We start from the raw sequence: 22,991 nt of genomic DNA on the forward strand, positions 1-22,991 counted from the left end.
CCTACATGCAGTAGAATACACTATATTGTGTGCGCCATTCTTAATGCCAAATAATCAGCAGCTTTTTCTCATTTTCATTTATTTAGTTTATTTATTTTTCAATCAACAACTTATTTGAGCAGTCTGAAGGAGACTGACCAATGTTTTTATTTCTTTGAATTAGTCACAAGCAGGAAGATATAAGATATAACACTTTGCTACATAGCCTGTTGAACATGCTGTTCAAAAGCACCCTCAGTGGGAGGCAGATGTGAGACTGACATTTCTGTTGTTGATGGAAGAATACAACAGAGCTCATCAAGACTGGAACACAGCTGGCCCTTTCCCTTCCTTTTTAGGCCATAGAGAATGAGGGCATATTGTCTTGCACATGCTAAAGTCTCTGGTAGACTATCTGTTAAGCCAAAGATTCTCATACCCTGAAGCTCATTTATGTGCTTCTCCAGCTTGTTGAAAGCTGTTGTTTTGCTTATTGGCATCCAGTCAATGCGTGCCATGCTGGAAGACTCACACAAAGCCACTCCCAATGTATTTGTAATATCAGACACAGGGATGTATCATTGTCTATCCCATGACCAGCATGCATGAAAATGGAAGCTGTTCCAAGGAGTTGTCGACTAACATAGTAGATGAGCAACACAAGTACATCCATAGTACATATAAATTGGGTCAGGGTCTGAGAACCTTTGGCTTGACAGATAGTCTACCAGAGGCTTCAGCATGTGCAAGACAATATGCCCTCACTCGCTCTCTCTCTCTATGGCCTTAAAAAGAAGGCAAAGGGCCAGCCGTGTTCCCGTCTTGATGAGCTCCTTTGTATTTGTGCATCAACGACAGACATGCCAGTCTCACATCTGCCTCCCACTGAGGATACTTTTGAATGTTCAACAGGCTATGTACCAAACTGGTACAGTATGGTGCCACAATCATGTCCCAAAACCCCTTCTGTGGAATCTAGTTGGGAAGGGTTGAATGCTAAAGGATGATACATAACTATAGCCTGCAACAAGCAGTAAGAGACCTCACCCAACTCTACTGCTATGATACGGATTGTTGCAGTCAAAGTAGTACGTGCCTCAATGTCTCTCTGTGGGATTGTGTTGTACATAATATTACTCCTGTATTTACAGTACATTGACTGTAAACTAAAATAAACAAGAAATTACACAATCCTTTTATACCAGCTTGTGCCTTGTGGACCAGCCTTGTGGAGCATTGTAGTGGCCCTTGGTTGTAATCCACTGGGAACTGAATTCCTTCTTACCTTTTATATTTTAATAATACATACCATCATACCATATTTATTACTATAACAAACAGTAAGACGGAATTCAATAAATCCATTGACCAGCCATTGGCCAATAGATACACAGCGGATTATGTCACAAAATCTCCTGCCAAAATTACGTCAGAATTTGGAAGATCATGGCTTTGTATCCATTGACCAGCTTTGCGAGCAAGCTGGTAAAAATTGGTCAGAATCCATCACACTGCTCAAAATAGTTGATATAAAAATATTGAAAAAGAACAACACAAATTGGAACAGCCATTGTGTTGTATTTGAGGCATTATTACAGTATTAATAGATAGAGGAACTCTGAAATTTGTTGGGGTGTTGGTGTATTCCCTATAGACAATCTGTGAAAATATTGTGTAAATTCAACTAAGTAGTAAGTAGGGATGGAGCTTGTTAATTTGTATTGATAATGAGCACATTGTCGATCCTGCTTGTTGACCCTGGCTTTTATCAAACCGACTATTGAGTGTTTTCTAATATTTTGTGGGAAGATGTGAGATGACAAATTCTGAACAGAACTGAAATCTTTTTTTATTGGCCAGTTGTTGTGACTGTGATTTTGTCTATGAAGATGAGAATTGAAAAAAGTAAAACATATTATCATTTAATATAATTAAAACAATCATTCATTAATGTGAAATAAGTGTTAAATGGCTATATATTATGAATAGTACTGTAACAATTTCTTGATCGCCTCTTGTCTTGATTATTTAAACTTGACGTCAAGAGCTACTGACCATCCATTTCATGAAGAGGACAAGTAAAAGTTATGACAAAACATTGTCAGATGTTGTTATACCCCTTATAGAAGATTTTACAGGATTACAGGGGAACATTTCCTTAAAAATATAATTTTCCGCCTATAGAAAGTCCTTATATAAAAGCCTGCGGATTCAAAACAGAACCACATTTTTGCATTCTGATTGTTTTGGGATGTAGGGACACCTGTAGACCATCTGTGCAAGTATGAGGTGAAACAACCAGCAGGTAGAAAATGACAAAGGATTGACTTGGAACTCCATCTTTCAGGGTAGGCGTTTTTTGCCTATGTGGTGAGTCCCTTCATGGATCAATTTCATGACTTTAGCAGTAAAAGTAAAACTACTGACCATCCATTTCATGAAGAGGACAAGTAAAAGTTATGAAAAAAAACCTTATCAGGGTCTGTACTACCACTTATAAAAGATTATCACCAGGATTACAGGGGAATTTTCCTTAGGAATGTCATTTCCGCCTATAGAAAGAAAGTCATTATATAAAAGGCTGCTGATTCAAAACAGAACCAAATTTTTGCATTCTGATTGTTTTGTGATGTAGGGACACTACCTGTAGACCATCTGTGCAAGTATGAGGTAAAAACAACCAGCAGGTAGAAAATGACAAAGGTTTGACTTGGAACTCCATCTTTCAGGATAGGCGTTTTTTTGCCTATGTGGTGAGTCCCTTCATGGATCAATTTCATGACTTTTGCAGTAAAAGCAAAACTTGTGACAATTCATTTCATGAAAGGGACATCCTAAAGATATGAAAAAACTATGTCACATTTTGTTCTACCCCGGGTAGGGGTATGGTCAACTTATGGCCTAGTTTTTCCTCTACTAAGGCATCCAGCCCAAGAAACCGTAGAAACCTGTGTAAAAAACTGACAAAAGTATATATTTTTTTTCAGACATTGTGAAAATAGCCTGCATGCTCACAACGCCTCGCAGCGCTGCTATTTTCACAATAGAACTGTGTTATCCAAAATGTAATGCCTCTTTGCCATACCCTAGCTTTTGCTGCCACTACCCATTTACACCTGACACAAAGACAGCGTGTGTGTGTGTGTGTGTGTGTGTGTGTGTGTGTGTGTGTGTGTGTGTGTGTGTGTGTGCGCGTGCGTGTGTGCGTGCGTGCGTGGACCATAAGCACTAACCGCACGCCAAGCAGACACTCCCAGACAATATTAGATGTTCCCTGGAAGCGTCGGAGGGGAATGGGAATGGCTCTGATGTAGCAACAAAGCGACGCTTCACACTTTAATAATAAACTAGTGTCTTATCGCAGTCATGGCTCTGTATCCTGCTGCTGTGACAAGAGTACGCAGTGTGAGGCATCAGAGTGAAGGGGGTTGCGTTTGATGACGCTCTCGTGGGCGATTTGAAAGATTCACGACAGACCGCTTACGCTGCAAACTGATGTCTATTGAAACAAGATGATGACATACCACTTTCATTTATGTACCACATGGGCCCGCGTGTACACACACACATTCACACACACACACACACACACACACACACACACACACACACACACACACACACACACACACACACACAGTTGGAATGGGAAGCTTCGTGCTCGTGGTAGGAGGTAAGATTGATTGCCAGGAAGGATTTTAGAATAATCCTCCAGTTCCCAGTTCCATCTTTCACTGTCTGCTGTTCTTGTAGTCAACCTCAGTAACATTGGATCACATCAACACAGTAACACTGACTTGTCCTCCGTGGTGATCTGTATCGGGACTCAGGAGAACATAAATCTCACAACGAACCTCCTGTGTGAGAGAGGGCAGGCACAGACAGGATATTTAACCTAACTAGCCCTTACCCGTTCAAAGATATGAGCTCCGAAATGATGTGCAGTGTGTGGATTATGGGATGTGCACTGTGCACACAGTATATGTGTGTGTGTGTGTGTCCTGCGCCGAGTGGCAGCGGCAGCGGTGTGTCAGTGGGTCACAGCATGAGCACAGTATTTTAAATATCTAAAATACCACACCCGTCGTAACTGCCGTCGTTAATGTAGTAATGTGCAAGATGATTTTATGGAGAACTGTCTGGACAATGTGCCTAGTTTCGGCGATCAGAGTAGCCTACAAACAGGCACTCCAAAGCGGGAGAGTGTACCATCGACAGTGGCTACCCCATGACCCGACACCGAGCCTCCCATTGGGTATGGAGCCAGGCTCCATGGAGTTCTCTGAGCTGGTGGTGAACGTGAACCCCCTGACGGAGCAGCAATGGCTGGCCTTTCAAGTGAAAGAAAGAGCCTTCAGGAGCGGTTTGGTGAGCGGACAGCATGTGAAACAACACTACGCTTCATCAGCAGACCCTGGAAGCTGGATCCGACTCATAAAACTCCTGATCGGCATATTCTTTAATAACGGAGTATTTACAACAGAAAGCCGCCGCGGAAAGCCCTTCAGTCTCCCCCTTCTGAAGTTCGTAGCACGGGTACTGAAAAAGCTACCAACGAAGCAGCCGTTCCCGGACGCCGTGACACCAGCTCTCGCCTCTGTTTGGATCGAGGAGCAGTTACGTTTTCTCCGGGACACAGTGCAGCCTTCGCTGACAACTACGAGGCAACACCAGCGGAGGAAGGTGAGCAGAGAAAAGCTGTCTTATCTGTGGCAGCACAGACAATCTGACGCTATTAAGATCATACTGAACAACAGCGAATTCCCCGACCCCCCTCCCTGTCCTGATAATCGTGAGCTTGTTCAGTCACATTACCAGAGTAAATGTCAGGGGCAAACGCTTATTACGGACCCGCTTCCACCACCGCCCTGGCGCTTGGATATAGCGCCCTCTGAGCCAGCCAATCTCCCCGCTATTACGCGTTTTACGCAGGCTGAGGTGGAGACTGTTTTACGCACGCTGCCCAACAACAGTGCGCCTGGCTTGGACGGTGTCTCATATGAACAGCTCAGGGCTACGCAGCCAGGCGTTTTAAATAACATCTTTAATATCTGCTTGGTGAATAGGAGTGTCCCTGTTTCATGGAAGGGCGCTCTCATCCATAGGATACCGAAGAAAGGGAATATCCCGGACGATCCGTCAACCTGGAGAGACATTTCACTGTTACCGACCATTTACAAAGTGTTTATGAAGTGCATACTTGCCCGAATCCTCCCGTGGCTTGTGGATGAAAACATCTTATCTCCCAAGCAAAAGGCCTACATCAATCGGCAAGGAATGAATGAACATGTGTTCTGTCTAAAAACGGGTATTGACGATTTTAAGCATGGGTCCTGTGAATACTTTGCAGTTTTTCTGGACTTCCGCGATGCTTTTGGAACCCTTGCACATAATGTTATGATTAGAGCTCTCGAGGAATTACATCTTCCCCAGGTTTATATCGACATTGTAAAAAATGTGTATTGTGGTTCATATATACAGGTAATCTGTGGTAAAGAGCTTACAGACCCCATTCCTCTCCAAGTAGGTATCAAAACTGGCTGCCCATGGAGTGCTGTAAATTTTATTTTAGCACTAAATCAGTGGATGAAATGGCTCTGTATGTCTGCCCCCGCCAACGTTATTTCCCCTAACCCCGTACAGGGGTATGCAGATGATGTACAGGTCGCCTCCTATCACGGGGCAGTAATAACCAGCATGCTCTCCAAGACCGACTCCTTTCTGGAGTGGTCAGGATTAGAGGCAAAAGACACAAAATGCGCAGTTTTCTATGAAAGGCGGAGTGGGGGAAACCGCTGGTATCACTCAAACACAGACACAATACCTGCATTCTCAATTGGCAATAAACCCCTAACAGTCTATTCACGTCACGAAACATACACATACCTGGGTCACAAGTTTAATGTGGCAGGTGAATGGAAAGATCAGGTCGATGAAATCATCTCTGAATACTCCAGTAGACTTGATTTAATACATGCATCGCCCCTGCCACTCATCATGAAGCTGGAGGCAGTCCGAGTAATGGCATTGGCCAAAGTACAACACCTATTCTCCAATGTACATGTCCCACGAAAATCACTAAGTGTTTTGACTGATAAAACTGTACATCTAGTGAGGCAGTGGACTGGCCTAAACACTCACACAACACGCGACATTATATTTCATAATAAAAGTGAGGGTGGTCTGGGTGTTCCCAACTTTGAATGGGTTTATATTGCTACACGGCTCTCCCATCTGTTGAATATGCTGAACAGTGATGACCAGTATGTGAGAAGGCTTGCTCGTTCTTCTCTATTTTTGGACTTAAAAAGACGCAAGGTCCCCCTGGCACGTGGTTCGGACTCTAACTTCCTAGGTTTTAAGAGGAAAGCGAATGGAAAGCTGGACAGTCGCTCCCCTGGCTTTGGTGTGTGGTCAGACTGGCCGGACTTAAATGACTTGTGTTGCTGGGCTGATGTTACCCTGGAGTGGGTAGGGTCTAACTCTGAGGCAGTGGCTGCCTCAGAGAATGTCATATCTGACCCCAGTATTTCTGTGAGAGCAACTATGACTGTGTGTGGAACAGAACACCAACTTCCACTGATAAATGCCCGAGGTCGCCTCCTGTGGGCACAACAGCAAAGACAGCGGCAGCACTGGACTCAGTTGAGACTGCAAGGGATGACTGCTTGTCTCCCTGCTGCGGACCATTCTGTCTCTCACTCTGTGTTAAAAAATGTTGCCATAGATGAGTGCATCGTTGTCTTTACTTTGAAAGCAAGATTACAGGTTTTGCCAACTAAACTTAATCTCTCCATCTGGTTTCCAGGCAATCATGCCCCTCACTGTATTCATCATGGCAATGAGCAAATAGCTGAAACCATGTCCCACATCTTAAATGGTTGCCATGTATACAGGGGCCTCTACATATGTAGGCATGACAGAATTGTAGATTTGATATCAAAAGATATCTCTTCTATTCTTGGGTCCTCCATCATGCTGTATAAGCACTCTTCTGTGAGGCCGAGCATGTTTAACCTGTGTAATGATGATTCTGTGTTCTCTAACATTTCAGCTAACACCCCTGATGTCTTTGTTGTAAATGAAACCCTTAGGGAGGTGTCTATTCTCGAGGTTGGCTGCACTTTTGATTACAGTTTGGAAGAAGCCTTTCTAACCAAAGTGCTGAAATATCAACAGCTAGTGCAGACCATCTCACAGCTAGGCTACAGATGTACACTTTTGGTTTTTATCTTTGGGAGCCTAGGGCATGTGCACAAGTTGGTTGTGAGGGGCTTACAAATGGCAGGCCTCTCCAAAAGGAGGGCCAAACAGTTAGCAAAATATTGCTCAGTGTCAGCCATTATAGGAAGCCGCTCAATCTGGAGGAGGCGTTGTTTCCTCTATCCATGACTTATGTCCGCTGTGTCTGACAAGTATGTCATCTATACTGTATGTAGAGTATCAATGTTCTGCCGTTTAGGCTCTTTGTAACTGGCTGTTCTTTCATATTTTCTGACTGCACTGTCATTGTTTATGACCTTTGTATGAGGCATCCTTGTACTTCTCTTTATGTGGTCATAAATAAACATTTCAAATGTGTGCGCGTGCGTGTGTGCGTGCGTGCGTGCGTGGACCATAAGCACTAACCGCACGCCAAGCAGACACTCCCAGACAATATTAGATGTTCCCTGGAAGCGTCGGAGGGGAATGGGAATGGCTCTGATGTAGCAACAAAGCGACGCTTCACACTTTAATAATAAACTAGTGTCTTATCGCAGTCATGGCTCTGTATCCTGCTGCTGTGACAAGAGTACGCAGTGTGAGGCATCAGAGTGAAGGGGGTTGCGTTTGATGACGCTCTCGTGGGCGATTTGAAAGATTCACGACAGACCGCTTACGCTGCAAACTGATGTCTATTGAAACAAGATGATGACATACCACTTTCATTTATGTACCACATGGGCCCGCGTGTACACACACACATTCACACACACACACACACACACACACACACACACACACACACACACACACACACACACACACACACACACACAGTTGGAATGGGAAGCTTCGTGCTCGTGGTAGGAGGTAAGATTGATTGCCAGAAAGGATTTTAGAATAATCCTCCAGTTCCCAGTTCCATCTTTCACTGTCTGCTGTTCTTGTAGTCAACCTCAGTAACATTGGATCACATCAACACAGTAACACTGACTTGTCCTCCGTGGTGATCTGTATCGGGACTCAGGAGAACATAAATCTCACAACGAACCTCCTGTGTGAGAGAGGGCAGGCACAGACAGGATATTTAACCTAACTAGCCCTTACCCGTTCAAAGATATGAGCTCCGAAATGATGTGCAGTGTGTGGATTATGGGATGTGCACTGTGCACACAGTATATGAGGGATGGAAAGTAACTTTAACTGGTGCTTGCATGCTAATATGTAGGAGCATCAATGTAAGAAATACCCGTTTACTGTCAATATTCCAGGATGACCTCCCACTTGGGTAATGACGCCCCCTGGCGATCATTCAGAGAAACTACTTCAGCTCCCGTACTAACGTAGGTAGGAAGGGCCTGTCACTCAAACCGGAGTGACCCGCCTCCAGGCTATATAAGCCCCCGGAGGCGGAAGTAACATCCTCTTTTCACTCTCTGCGATATCACATTCAGATAAGTTGAAACTCAGCCTTTGTATTATTATTCTTCGCGCATTAGCCTAAAGCGGTGGCATTGGAGTCGCCCACCGGCGAGTGTTGAATTAACCCGTACTTAAGAATACTTATTCTTGTCCCGTCCTAAAACGACGGTTATTTCCTTCTATAACAAAGGATTATTACTGCTTGTTCAGGCCTCCGCCGAAGCAAGCGTGGCATAGCATTAGCCGTTAGCTTGTTAGCTCGTCTGCTCTTTGTTAACGTTAGCTACACTGCTTACCGCTTGTTCAGGCCCTGCCCGAATCAAGCGTGGCCTAGCCTTAGCCGTTAGCTTGTTAGCTCGTCTGCTTCTTGTTAACTCTAGTTACAGTGCTTCGCCATGGATCCTCTGGCCTTCCTGCCGAGGCAATGTCCAGGCTGTCCAGGACTCATCGACGGACAGGATCTTCACCCTCTCTGTGTCGGCTGCATGGGCGTTGCACACGCCTTCTCTGCACTGAGTCCTCAGGGGAGAGCAGGACCCTTCTGTGACTTCTGCGTGGCCTACGACCACGATGTACTGGTACACCGGTTCTACCTAGCCAGGGCAGGCCTCGGGGCCTGCGCTCCACCAGGTGGGTCCACTGCTCTCAACCCCACAGCCCAGTCTTTCCTTCCCCAGGCGGCCCGCACCGTTGGTCAAGGTGCGGCGCTGCCTTCCGGAGATCCGTTTGGCAAACAGCGCGCCATTCCAAGTCAAGATGGCGCCGTGCTACATGAGACACCGCCTGCCGCGCAACCGACCGCAGCTAGCTCCACTGTCACTGGAGCTGGCGGGTCTGGTGAAGTCGCCGCTAAGAAGGCGACCAAGAAGGCTAACATCCCTCCGGTAGCCTTTTCCCCTTCGGGCGCGGTGCCCAAAAAGAAACGCTCGGATGTGACCGTCGGGGACGTTCCCCTCGACGTGAGCATCACCAAAACAGTCCAGACTTTCAGGCGAGAGTCGGACCTGAGCTCCTGTCAGAGCGAGGGTTCTGGTTCTGAATACTCTGGATACACGGCCGAGGAGGAGGAGGACTCCGTCGAGGACGATGGTTCTCGACTCACGGTCACAGTGAAAGGTAATGCCCCTGCGGCTCCAGCACGTCAACTGGACGCCGCAGGGAGCTCCCAGTCCTCCTCAGGCACCACTGCCCCTCCACCCGCCAGTCAAGCGGGTGAAGCGGGAGCAGAGGACGTCGATTCTGCAGCAGAAATGCTGGATCATCTCACGGTCTACATGAGAGCTCTTGCCAGAGTTGGAGAGGAGTTGCCACCTCCTCTCCCCTCTGAAGAGGCCGAGGATGATGACGAAATGCCCGGGCAGGAGCCTTCGGTTCCCGCCCCGTATGTCCTCTCCAGGCTGCCGCTGGTGAAAGGATTCACCAAGGCCCTCCATTCCTCATGGAAGACACACAAAGACCCCAGGAAGCTGCCTTTTTCTGTGTTGGATTTGGTTGGCGGTGCGGAGGCAGGCATGTCCACCTGCCCTAACCTGGACCACCTGTTGGCACAATCCTTTCTGGGTTCCGTCAGACCCCAGTACAAGGATGTAGGCACGGCTAAAAACGGGCCGTTTGTCGGCCCCGTCGGCACCAACCCGCCGGGGTTCACTGTCCTGGAGGACAAGCTACAGTCGGACAGGGCTCGTAACGCCTACCGGTCCGCTGCTCTGGCTGCTAAGGACCTTAATCTTATCCAGCTCTTGCTAGCTTCCACCAAAGACCTGGTCAAAGGTCTGCCCACGGGGGAGCACACTGCGGAGCTAAACACCCTATTCGACATCATGCTGAAGGTCAATTGGCATGCGGTCAAGTGGATGGGCAGGTCCATGGATTATAACCTCCAAGCTGAGAGAGCCCGCTGGCTCGACTATGTCGACCTCGAGCCTAAGAGGGACGTGGGCGAGAAGCCTGTGGGTCCTCGCGGGGAGATGTATAAATCCCTCATCAACATGGAGAACAGTCCCACCACCCTCATGGGCGGCGGTTTGGAGCTGCTGCAGGGCAGAGTCACGTTCTTTAAGGCTGCTAAGGACATTGTCGAGTCCACCACAGTGCCACAGGAAGAACCGCAGCAAGCTAGGAGGGCGTCCCGCTCCTCCCGCGTCAAGGAAAGGGGCCGCTCTGCTTCTTTTAAGAAGCACTCGTCTTCCTCCAGGGGAGCCTCTGCAGCCAGGGCGCCTGACAGGCCCCGCAGCAAGGTTGTGGTTCCCGAGCGCGCTCAGCCGCGCCGCCCGTCCAAGGATGGCAGGCAGCAGTCTTCCTACCGCGGTGGCCGCGGTAGGGGACAGCGCAAATGACACTCGGAAGAGGGGGATTGTGCTGGGGCGGGGGTCCGAGGTGTCTCTCGGTCCCCCTCCCCCCAAACGAGGGCGTTTTTCTGTACCCCGTGTCGGGGAAATGAAAATGTTGAAATTGATGCCTCCTGTGTCGGCAATAAATATGTTGAAAGAGCAAAGTCTGTCTCTGTCCAACTCTCTCGCACTAGCACAGACGACCCCATCGTGCATGCCTCCTGTAGTAATGATGAAGTCCTGTCAGGACTCGATAATCAATCACAGGTTTTATCAGCAACCAGTAATGTTATTGTCAAACAATTATGTGGTTCCTCAAGCGCGCGAGTGGGATATCCCTCGCGTCGACAATATGACTCCTTTATGCATGCCTCCTGTAAGAATGATGGAGTCCCGTCAGGATTCTTTAATCAGTCACAGGTTTTATCAGCAACCAGTAATGTTAACGTCAAACAATTATGTGGTTCCTCATGCGCGCGAGTGGATTTTCCCTCGCGTGAGCGATGCTATGAATTTAACCTTGAGTCAGAAATTCTGTCGGCCTACTATGAGCCCGGGTCAAGGGACAAGCATAAAGGCCTTAGAGCAGGTATTAAACGTAAAAGTTCCTCTCCTGTCAGGGGAGAATGCTTTAGTTGTGGGCGAGTCTGTTTATCAGTCGAATCGCTTTGCTCTTCCTGTTGCTCTATCGAGCGAAAACCGAACGCTTCCGGTTTCACCGGATACGGATTCGCTAGCTCCCCGCTTCCGGTCCGGCCGCAAAAAAGCTCCGCTAGTCAAGCGGTACAATCAGAAGGTGTTCCCGCCTTGCGGCCTATTGAACCCCTGCGCTCCGCATCCGGGTGTTCCGGATACGGATACGCAGGTTCCCCACTTCCGGTCCCGCCGCAAAATAGCTCCGCTAGTCAAGCGGTACAACCAGAAGGTGTTTCCGCCATGCGGCCTATTGAACCCTTGCGCTCCGCATCCGGTCGTTCCGGATACGGATACGCAGGTTCCCCACTTCCGGTCCGGCCGCCAAAAAGCTCCGCCGTCACGGAAGCACAGTGGTGGGGTTTCTCTCGCTCAAAACACGCTAGCACGCTGCGCGCGCCAGTGGAAGTTATGCAACCCGAGCCATTGGGTATTTCGAACGATAACCAGGGGTTACAGGTTACAGTTCGCAGACATACCCCCGCTTTCGAGCAGGGTTATTCATACCAGGGCGCGTGGTTTAAAAGCAAACCTTTTGAGAGAAGAGATCAGCTCCTTGCTAAGCAAGGGTGCTATAGTGGAGCTGGACAGGACCCAATCCCGCATGGGATTTTGGAGCCGTTATTTCCTGGTGCCCAAAAAGGGGGGGGGGCTACGTCCCATCCTGGACCTAAAGGCACTAAACGTGTACCTGAAGAAATACGTTTTCAGGATGCTAACTGTACCCACCATGTTACGGTCGGTCAGGCAAGGGGATTTCCACTGTTCAGTGGATCTGAAGGATGCTTATCAGCACGTCCAGATTTATCCCCCACACAGGAAATTCCTACGGTTCGCCTTCGAGGGTCGCCTGTACGAGTACACAGTACTCCCTTTCGGTCTGTCACTGAGCCCGAGGGTTTTCGTGAAAGTGACCGAAGCAGCCATCGCCCCACTGAGACAGCAGGGCGTCAGGTTGGCGACGTACATCGACGATTGGATGATTTCAGCGAGCTCCGCCCACGAAGTGGCGCGTCACACACAAGTGGTTTTGGCTCACCTGAAGGCCTTAGGTTTCATAGTCAACCACGGCAAGAGCATGCTGACTCCAGCAAGTCGTCTTACATTCATTGGGGTCCTTCTGGACTCATCCGACATGTCGGCCCGTCTCTCAGAGGAGAGGGTGGACAGGTTTCGGGAATGTCTCGACTCCTTTCAAGTGGGCCAGGAGGTCACTTACAGGAGTTGCATGGTACTGACGGGAATGATGGCTTCCGCAGTACATCTGTTGCGTTTGGGCAGGTTTCATATGAGACCTTTTCAAAGATGGATGTTATCCCTCGGGATCCCGCCCTCCTTGAAGTACAAGAAGGTTACGGTTTCCCCTTCCTGCGCGATCGCCCTGTCTCCGTGGCTGGTGGAGGGGTTCCTCACCAGCGGAGTCTCGATTGGCGAGGTGGTTTCCCGCAAGTCGATCACGACAGACGCCAGTCTCAGTGGATGGGGAGCCACTTTCGAGGGGCGCACAGCGCAGGGGCTTTGGCCTCTGGAGATGAGGGGTCGTCACATCAACTATTTGGAGTTGATGGCTATACTCCTGGCGCTCAAGCATTTCGAGCCTTGGATTTTGCATTGTCACGTCCTGGTCAGGACAGACAATACGACGGCCATGTTTTATGTCAACAAACAGGGGGGCCTGTCGTCGTTGCCACTGGACCGTCTGGCTCGAGAATTGACGGTTTGGTGCTTGTCGCGCCTCAAGTCGATCAGGGCCTTACACGTCCCAGGTCTCCTCAACAGCGGAGCAGATCTCCTGTCCAGGGGAGGTTCTCGCTACGAGGATTGGTCTCTCCACCCCAGGGTGGCGAACCAGATTTTTCGCAAGTTCGGTCAGCCAGTGGCGGACCTGTTTGCGTCAGCGGAGAATACGAAGTGTCCGTTGTTCTTCGCGGTGAAGGGCAGTCCTCCCTTGGGGTTGGACGCCTTAGCGCACACGTGGCCGAGAGGTCTACTGTACGCGTTTCCCCCCTTCGACTTAATCCGACCCACTCTGGAGAGAGTCAGGAGGTTCGGTCTGGAGATGCTCCTGGTGGCTCCCTACAAGGGCACGTGGAGGTCGGCGATCGCCCCTCTCCTTTGCGAACCGGGTTGGCAGCTGCCTCAGTGCAGGGATCTGTTGAGTCAGGCCAGGGGGGAGATCTTCCACCAAGACCTGCAGGTCCTAGACCTGTGGGTTTGGCACGTGAAAGGTTAAACCTGCTGGCGGCTGGTTTTTCTTCTGAAGTGGTTGCTACCATTCAGAGTGCTAAGGCGCCTTCTACGAGGGCGTCTTATGATGGAAGGTGGAATGCCTTTGAGGACTGGTGTGAGTCGCGTGTTCCACCGGTGGTGGCCCATGTGGCGTCAGCCCAGGAAATTCTGGAATTTATGCAGGACCGCTTGAGAAGTGGTCTTGCATTTTCTACCCTTAGGGGGTATTTGGCGGCTATTAATGCCTGTCACCTGGGGGTGGCGGGCAAGGCACCTTCTAAAGTCCCGGAGGTCATCAAGTTCATGCAAGGAGTTGAACGTTTGAGGCCGGTGACTAGGTCTTTGTTCCCAGTTTGGGATCTGCAGGTGGTTCTAGGGGGCCTATGTCGGGCTCCCTTTGAGCCGCTTGTAGGGATGCCTTTGAAACTTTTGAGTTTCAAGACGGCTCTTTTGCTGGCTTTGGCCACGGCTAAAAGAGTTGGTGACCTGCAAGCTCTCTCGGTGTCTGCGGAGTGCATGCAGTTTATGAACAATGATCTCAAGGTGTTGCTCAAGCCTCATCTTAAGTTTGTTCCTAAGAACATGGTGGTTCCTAAGGAGCCTGTTGTTCTTCTGGCTTTTCATCCTCCTCCGTTTGTCTCGGTGGAGGATGAACGGCTGAATTGCCTTTGTCCTGTCAGGGCATTGAAGGCCTACTGTGACAGGACTGCTGGTTCTAGAGCTTCTTCTCAGCTCTTCGTGGAAATGGGCAATGTTCTTGTCAGAAAGCCGGTGTCTAGACCCACTCTTTCGAGGTGGATTGTGGATGCTATTAGGCTGGCTTACTCTAGTGCGGGTGTGGAAGTGCCGGCGGCACTTAAAGCCCATAGCACTAGAGGTGTGGCTACTTCGTGGGCACTGGCAAAGGGAGTCTCCGTTCAGGAGATTTGTGTTTCGGCGAATTGGTCTTCGCCTTCTACCTTTGCAGCCTACTATCACCTGGATATCGAATCCTCTTCGCTAGCGCATTCGGTTCTGGGTGCAGTTGCCTCCTCTACGTCATAGAGGAGTCGGATCTTCCCCTCCCACAGGTGGGCATGTAGCCACCTGGGGTATTTTGGGGGGGACCCTGTGTTTTCCTTATATAGTGTGTCTTACTTATAAGGCGGACTTGTCCTTTTCATTTAGTTGAATGAGGCGGACTTCGGTCTGTCAGGGTCTCTCCTTATTTTCTCATGCCTTCACACCCAGGTCCGGTGGGCCTGGGACCTTCTGGGTGATGGGTCACGCCCGTTTGGGCTGTGCTCACCCATATGAGGGGTGTGTGGGGGTATGAGAGTAGGTTGTGGCTTAGAGGGGAGTTTAAGAATCCCAAGTGGGAGGTCATCCTGGAATATTGACAGTAAACGGTAGGTTCCGTACGGAACCATTGTTTACTTAGATATGGAAGGATGACCTCCCACGTAATGCCCCTCTGTTTCACTGAATGTGGCAGAGAGTGGTATTAAGAGGATGTTACTTCCGCCTCCGGGGGCTTATATAGCCTGGAGGCGGGTCACTCCGGTTTGAGTGACAGGCCCTTCCTACCTACCTTAGTACGGGAGCTGAAGTAGTTTCTCTGAATGATCGCCAGGGGGCGTCATTACCCAAGTGGGAGGTCATCCTTCCATATCTAAGTAAACAATGGTTCCGTACGGAACCTACCGTTCCATTTAACGGCTACAGAGATACTGTGTACCGATCTGCATGATTTTGGACAACATCTGTAACAGGGCCAGAACCACATACGATTTGTGAAAGTGACAAACGGGCTTCACAGTTATGTCAGGTGTGTTCATATGCTGATGGTGATGCGATTTCAGATCAATTGCTCCAGCCACTGAGGAGAAACGCGGTTTCAGACAGACAGACACTCAGACAGACAGACAGACATTCGGAAAATTATATGTTAGATGGCTGTGTGTGTGTGTGTGTGTGTGTGTGTGTGTGTCTGTGTGTGTGTGTGTGTGTGTGTGTGTGTGTGTGTGTGCGTGCGTGCGTGCGTGCGTGCGTGTCCGTGTGTGTGTGTGTGTGTCCTTGACATCATTCCCTGAGAACTAGAACCAACACCAGCTATGATATGATATGATATCGTCTGTGACTAAACCTTCATTAACTGTTCAGGATTCAAATCCAAAAGCAGCAGATCTACAAGCAAAATTAAAAAAGGTTGAGAACCAGTGCTTGACATAGAGCATATTTTGCTATAACTCTTGAACCATAGGTAATACAATCAACATTTTTTTCCCACTGAATTCCTTTGATCGTGACAGAATTTAAAGGCCCCATTTCTGACAGATTACATTTTCTATACCATAGTGTGTTTTCTTCAAAACACACTTTTTGCTACTTTGTCCAAGACTCACACAAATCGGTACACAATTTCACATTATTACATTACACATTATCTCTGGGGTCATGAGATTCAGATGTCTGGCTCAGATTTATTTTCAGATCCCACTCCAATTGGCTATGACTGCCTTCCAAAGTTTTCAGGCCCTATACTGTATAGGCAACCTGGCCTGGTGGAGAACTGTGCTCCGAGGAGCACACTTGTCAAATCCGTAGAGATGCCGCATACCAGTATACAATGTGTCTGCATGTATGTGTGTTTTGTGGGTACAAAAATATATAAAGTTACAAATGGTCCTAAAGTCATAAAACAATCATATAAAGTTATGAAACACTATGATTTAACACAGAGGAGACATATCGTAGGCAACCACTGAGCTGGGAAAACCCTCAGTAACCCTCATAAAAGCATCTGAAACTGCTAAACAAACATTAATGCCAATAAAAATAACAAATCAAAATGATAGTTGAGTGACAGCAACAACAAGGGGCTTTGTAACAGGGCTTATGGGAAACTGATGTGTTTTCAAATTTCACACAGCTAATAAACATGACATGGTTGATGTTGACAAGGACAGTAAAAAGGTCAGCATTTGGTGCCATGGCATTGTTCCGAAGGTTCATTATTCCGAAGGTTCATTAGTCCGAATTAGTTAAGAATACTATGCCCAACTTTTACCTCAGTAACCCTAACTAAATTCATTATATACATTAATACATATTTGTACAGGCATCCTATCAGCACAATATAATAGGATAAATTAAAGGACTTAGGATATAGAAAACTCTGTGCATGTATTCAACTTAAATAGACTGGACTACTAACAGTGTAACAGTGACTTTACAGATCTCCCAAAATAAATCGATCAGATGACTGCAGTTGATTCAGAACGCTCCTTACTAATTCCAAGAAAGTGCATCACTCCAGTTCTTAGATGTTTACAATGGCTTCCTCTCAATTTCAAATTACTGCCACTATATTGTTGTTGGTTTTTAAAGCATTGAATGGTTTAAGGCAAAAATATGTGTGTGTGTGTGTGTGTGTGCGTGCGTGCGTGCGTGCGTGCGTGCGTGTGTGCGCTCTCGCGAGCGTGCATGAGTGAAAGCGTGCGTGCGCGGCTGCGCGCGCGTGTGTGTGTGAAAGGAGTGATTGTGTTATGAGTGATTGTGTGTGCACATGGGGGGGAGGGTCTTGGCATGTGTGCGCGCGCTCGTGTGCATGTGTATCCATAAACACTTGTGCACCAGTATGCAAGCAAAGTTTCACGGGTGTGCACTGTTTGTTTACTTTGTGTGTAATGTGTGAAATACGTTTTCCACCACCAGAAGCATCCATCTAGAGTCGTAACCTGCATGTGTGTTTACCGCGTCAATACAAGCCTGAATGCTCTGCTTACAACCAATACCTCTCACATTACCTCACTGCACAGAAATGCTAAGTGACCGTATAGCCAGTCAACCAGCAACAAAAGCTTGACACAGATGGAGTATGATTCTGTACATATGTGTGCTTTCTGCGTTTCTCGCTAAAATGATCATAAATGGTCTGTCTAGTAGTTTAGACGGTGTGTATGTGATCTCAGAGATCAAACTAAATAAACAAAGTTAAACCCCAAAGCTACCTCAAAGCGCGTGCACACGCGCGCGTGCATGCACACACACACACACACACACACACACACACACACACACACACACACACACACACACACACACACACACACACACACACACACACACACACACACACACACACACACACACTTGGTGCAAAAATCTGCCAGACATTTAAATAACAGTGGCCCGCATATCTGTCCAAATTGACATAAGATTAATAAAGTAGTTTGAGCATGCAGCCAAAGCACATCAACCAGCTGATCATTCAGCCTTTAAATGAATTCAAACTCAAGAGACCACTATGATAGGACAAGTCCTCTATGTGTGTTTTGCTCTATATTATAGTGCACAGCACAGGCTTATGAAATAAAATCATATTTATGACAGCACATTGAATTTCTGCACTCAAGAATGTTTAACTGTTAGTGAAGTGACAGTAACAGTCAACTTTTATTCTCAACTTCATCAATGTGTTTACAATTAAGGTAAAACGATCATCCAAATTAATGCACATAAATGTATTCTGTGTAGGCTATGTAACTGAAACCCACTCAGCCACAGCCGTCCAATTATCAAGATAAATCTGATCCAGTGGCCATAAAATTAAAGCAAGCATGTTAATATTATGCTGATTTCTGCAGCTTGTGCTCCAGATGGAATTGCAAAACATCATCATCATATTTTGGAAGACTGTAATGCCATGTTGCGTGTCAAGTATGCAAGAGATAAACAAATATTTTTCCCCAGGTACCTCCGGCCCATGCATGGAGCAACCGGCCCATGGTGAAAATTCCCCAAACTTCCCGATGGATCACCCATAAACCCAACCACATCCAAGGCTCATGGCAGAAAGCAGAACAAACAAAACAACAACACTGACTAGTGACTATAGCACATACCCGGGGGATGCACATGCACCCAAACCTTGTGCAAACCTCAGACCGCAACTGGCACTACAGATCTCAATCATCCCATAGCGGAGCCCATGGCAGAAATGCTAATAAACAGCTTAAAAAAATCTACTTCAGTTGTTAAAAAGCAACCTCAGTCAAATTTTAAGAAATATCACCAATTAACCCGCTGAGGAGAAGAATGCATTAGAACAGTCATGTAACTACTTAAAAGCTCCTGTCTGCCAATTTGTAATTAAAGCTTCTACAACGTAGACAACTATTCCACAAACTCAGAATGTTATAGAGTCCAGAAAGCAAGCTGTCATCTGTTTGTCATTTCTGTTCACGAAAATATATATTAAAATATCTTTATATTTAATTTTAGAATTTCCATTTCTGATAAGCAGCAAGTTATATGCTTAGATTTTATTTACTTATATTACGACAAATTTTCATGACTGCTATCACAAAACGTCACATCCACTTTATCATTTTCAGAGCTTCTGTTACTCCAGACAGTGTGACGGAAGCTTTTGAAAATTGTGGGAGGCAACAGTCTGGCTGGCGAGGCTAGCACTTCACGGACCACACATTTACATATTATTGGTGCACCAAGTACAGGCTACATGTACTGGAAAGTCTGGGCCCCAGACTTTCTGGGGCTGCTGTTTTATATGTTTAAAGAGGAATTCCGGAGGAGTGCTTTTCTTACGGTAATCTGATGTTATTCCATCCATTAACAAGTGGCAGAGGCGGGGGAAAAAATACATTTTCTACAGAGTTAACTCTGACTGGAGGAGGAAGCTATAGGGTCTAACTGCAGTTCGCCTCTTTGCAGAGTCAAAACTGTTTGGAGACATTTATACCATTATGAAAGGAATTTATATATATATATATATATATATATATATATATATATATATATACCGGTATATATATATATATATATATTGAATATCCTATACATTATTCGGTAGTATTCGGTATTCGGTATTCAGTATTCGGTAATATTCAGTATTTGGTATTCGGTACTATTCGGTAATAATTATTCGGCCGTAAAATCAAACCGAACCGAAACCGAATCGTTTTTGGCACTATTCGGCCGAATATTTTCGGTGGCCGAATATTCGGTGCATCCCTAATATATATATATATATATATATGACTATTATGGAGAAGTGCATGATTAACAACTGGAAACACCTGCTTATCAATTACTATAAGCCTGGCTCCCATGTGTCACTCCCCTGAGTCCCCCAATCTCCACCCACAGCCTCGATTGAGTGAGAATTCAGAGAAATGCTAACAGCTTAAAGGACACACACACACACACACACACACACACACACACACACACACACACACACACACACACACACACACACACACACACACACACACACACACACACACTATAGGATAGTATAGGACAGTAGAATAGTAGGATTCATGAGGAGCACTTTAATATATTTTAAATATTCAAGACAAACCTTTGGTGATACATCTAACAGCAGTCTCTCCACAGCCCCTATTATGCTTAAGTTGGCCTGAGTTTCTGCTTGCACAGGGGACACAATGATATCATTTAAAATAATGCAGACGTTGGCTGAAGCGTGCAATGACTCTTTCCCCCACAGTAAAGAAAGATGACAGATGAGGTATCTATTTCCAAAGGCTGGGTAAAGAGAAAGTGCCCAGTTCTGCTCACACACTGTTTGAACTGGAATGGGTCCTGCATGGGAACTTTTCAGAACACTGTGATGACCTCTGTGTCTAAATGGTAGCATTATCCCACATTCATCTCAGCATAAATGGTCCATTATACTTCAAAGGGTGTTTTAAACTGCATTTGTTTATAATAAAGGGTTCTCAGTTTATATATACTTCCATTCATCCATCCATCTAATGTTAATTCCATACTGCTTAAGCGTGTGTGTGTGTGTGTGTGTGTGTGTGTGTGTGTGTGTGTGTGTGTGTGTGTGTGTGTGTGTGTGTGTGTGTGTGTGTGTGTGTGTGTGTCCATATAGCATTTTTCTCCCTCAGAAAAGTGTTGGCAGGGCACTGGGGAGTGCACTTTAACGGAGTGACATTGATAGCACCAGTACCTTTTTTTTTTTTTCATTAACTGAATTCCCCTTCAGCGCTTGCTTCCTCAAATGAATCGATTATAGATATAATGTACAAGTCTGAACAGCTGTTTGCCATAATGTACAGTGCGTGTTCATGTTTCCACACAGAGTTTTCATAATCGTATACTGTATCGTCTCTGTCCGGTGGACACCTTATAGCCAGCCTGTATATGAAAACGGCCAGCTCATGTCTGTCTGTGAGCAGCACAGAGCTACCGTACGTGAGGAAGGGTGAAAGCAGCAACACAAAGAAGGACACCTTCCACCGGGGCAAGTACACCAAGCACCGTAAGGAAGTTATCCCCCGCATTTCCCCTCTGGTCTATTGTGCCAACTGCGACGACGACACGTTTGTGCCTTGTTTAGAAGCTCTGTCGCTAATCGCCATTAGGGCGTTTTACTTGTATCTTATATCCAAAACTTTTCAGGATTCATATTCAAAACTAGCAAAAATTGCAGATCGACAAGCCCAAAACAAAGGACGTATCGATGTGTTTTGAGCTTGTATTGTAGATGTGCTACTTTTGATATATTTGTGTGTGATGCTGTAGTATGATCAATTAGGGCATTAATAGACGAAAAAACACAAACAGTTAAAAATATGGAGATAAGAGGTTTCTGCCCGACGGCATGACGTGCATGTTGCCACACAGAGTTTCCATAATGATATACTGTATACTGGTTCGGTGCTGCTCTCACTGGGGTTGTACAGTTTGATACAATGAAAGCTATGAGCACACAAAAAAAAAGTGTTTTATATAAACAGGATTAACTCAGTGGAGGTTTTCCAATATAAGCTTCACTTCACATCAAAATGCAGTAGGTTAATTTGCAGCTTTGAGTCTGAGGTTTACATATGGCTGCAGTCCAGACTCCAGAGTTCGTATCATCCACATTTACACACAGTACATTCCAACCCGTGCTATTACACGTTGAGAAAACACTTTCTATTTCAGTGGATTACCTCCAATCAGGATCAAAAAGGGATTAGATAAATTATGTTGAGCAACTGATCACCACAGGCACAGACAAACTGTGATTACTGTACATGCCCGCACGGAAATACAATGCGCTTTGGAATAAGTAACCTTGCTCAACCTCTGCTGCCTCTGATAACCCTTGCATAATAACTTGATTTCCACAAATGCCATAGGCTACTATGCAAGTGACCTGCATGAACTTTAACCTGTGTGTTTGTGTTGAGACATCAGTCACAGCAGTAGATAGAGGCAGGTTATGAGCAGTCTCTTCTATTTGTATATACCACTATATTGTTTTATTTTAACTTCTTTCCCTCTACACCAAATCTCTTCTCTAAAAACAGGGTTAGGGTGATCTACACCAAAACGTTTTTGTCTCAGGGCACCCCATGAATATTGTTGTAATCTGAGGCACCCCTACATTATAATTTTCACTCCCAGCACCTTAATATTTATAGCATATCATATTCGTTGTTGGGTGGAAACCTTGTATGTCCAAAACCGTTTTGTATTTATCATCTATAAAATGTACTAAACTAGTGAAAACAGCCGATCTACAAGCACACACCGCCTCACATCGCGAGGCGTTGTGTGCTTGTAGATCGGCTGTTTTCACTAGTTTTGTGCGACAGAGGTTTCTGCCTGACCGTAACGATATTTTAGTGATTATGTTGCAAGGAAAACGTTGAGATAATAGCCGTTTTGGTTAGAACTGACTGAAAATAACTTTGTACTTCAAGTTTAAAATGATACTAAATATGTTTTCAAGTGTCCAAATAAATTCCAAATATTAAATTAATTCAAATGATCTCGCGGCACCCCTGGACTGCCGTCGTGGCACCCCAGGGTGCCCCGTCACCCACTTTCAAAACCACTGATCTACACACTGTTAAGGTGGGTGAGGCTGAGGCATTGGACCCAAACGCAGGTCAAGATTACAAGGGCTTAATTGTGCAAACAAAACAGGCCAACAGGGCAAAATGCAAACACCAGGTAGACTAGCATATGGCCAAACAGAACTCATCTAACAGAAAAACTATGGCCTAACAAAGAACACAGACAACAGTGCAGTACAGTATACATAGGTGGAGGATTACAAACCGGAGACACCAATTGCAACAAATTACACCTGGGAATGAAACAGAG

Source organism: Nannobrachium achirus (genome assembly GCF_963921795.1).
Source record: "Nannobrachium achirus genome assembly, chromosome: 19".
NCBI classification, from domain to species: Eukaryota; Metazoa; Chordata; class Actinopteri; order Myctophiformes; family Myctophidae; genus Nannobrachium; species Nannobrachium achirus.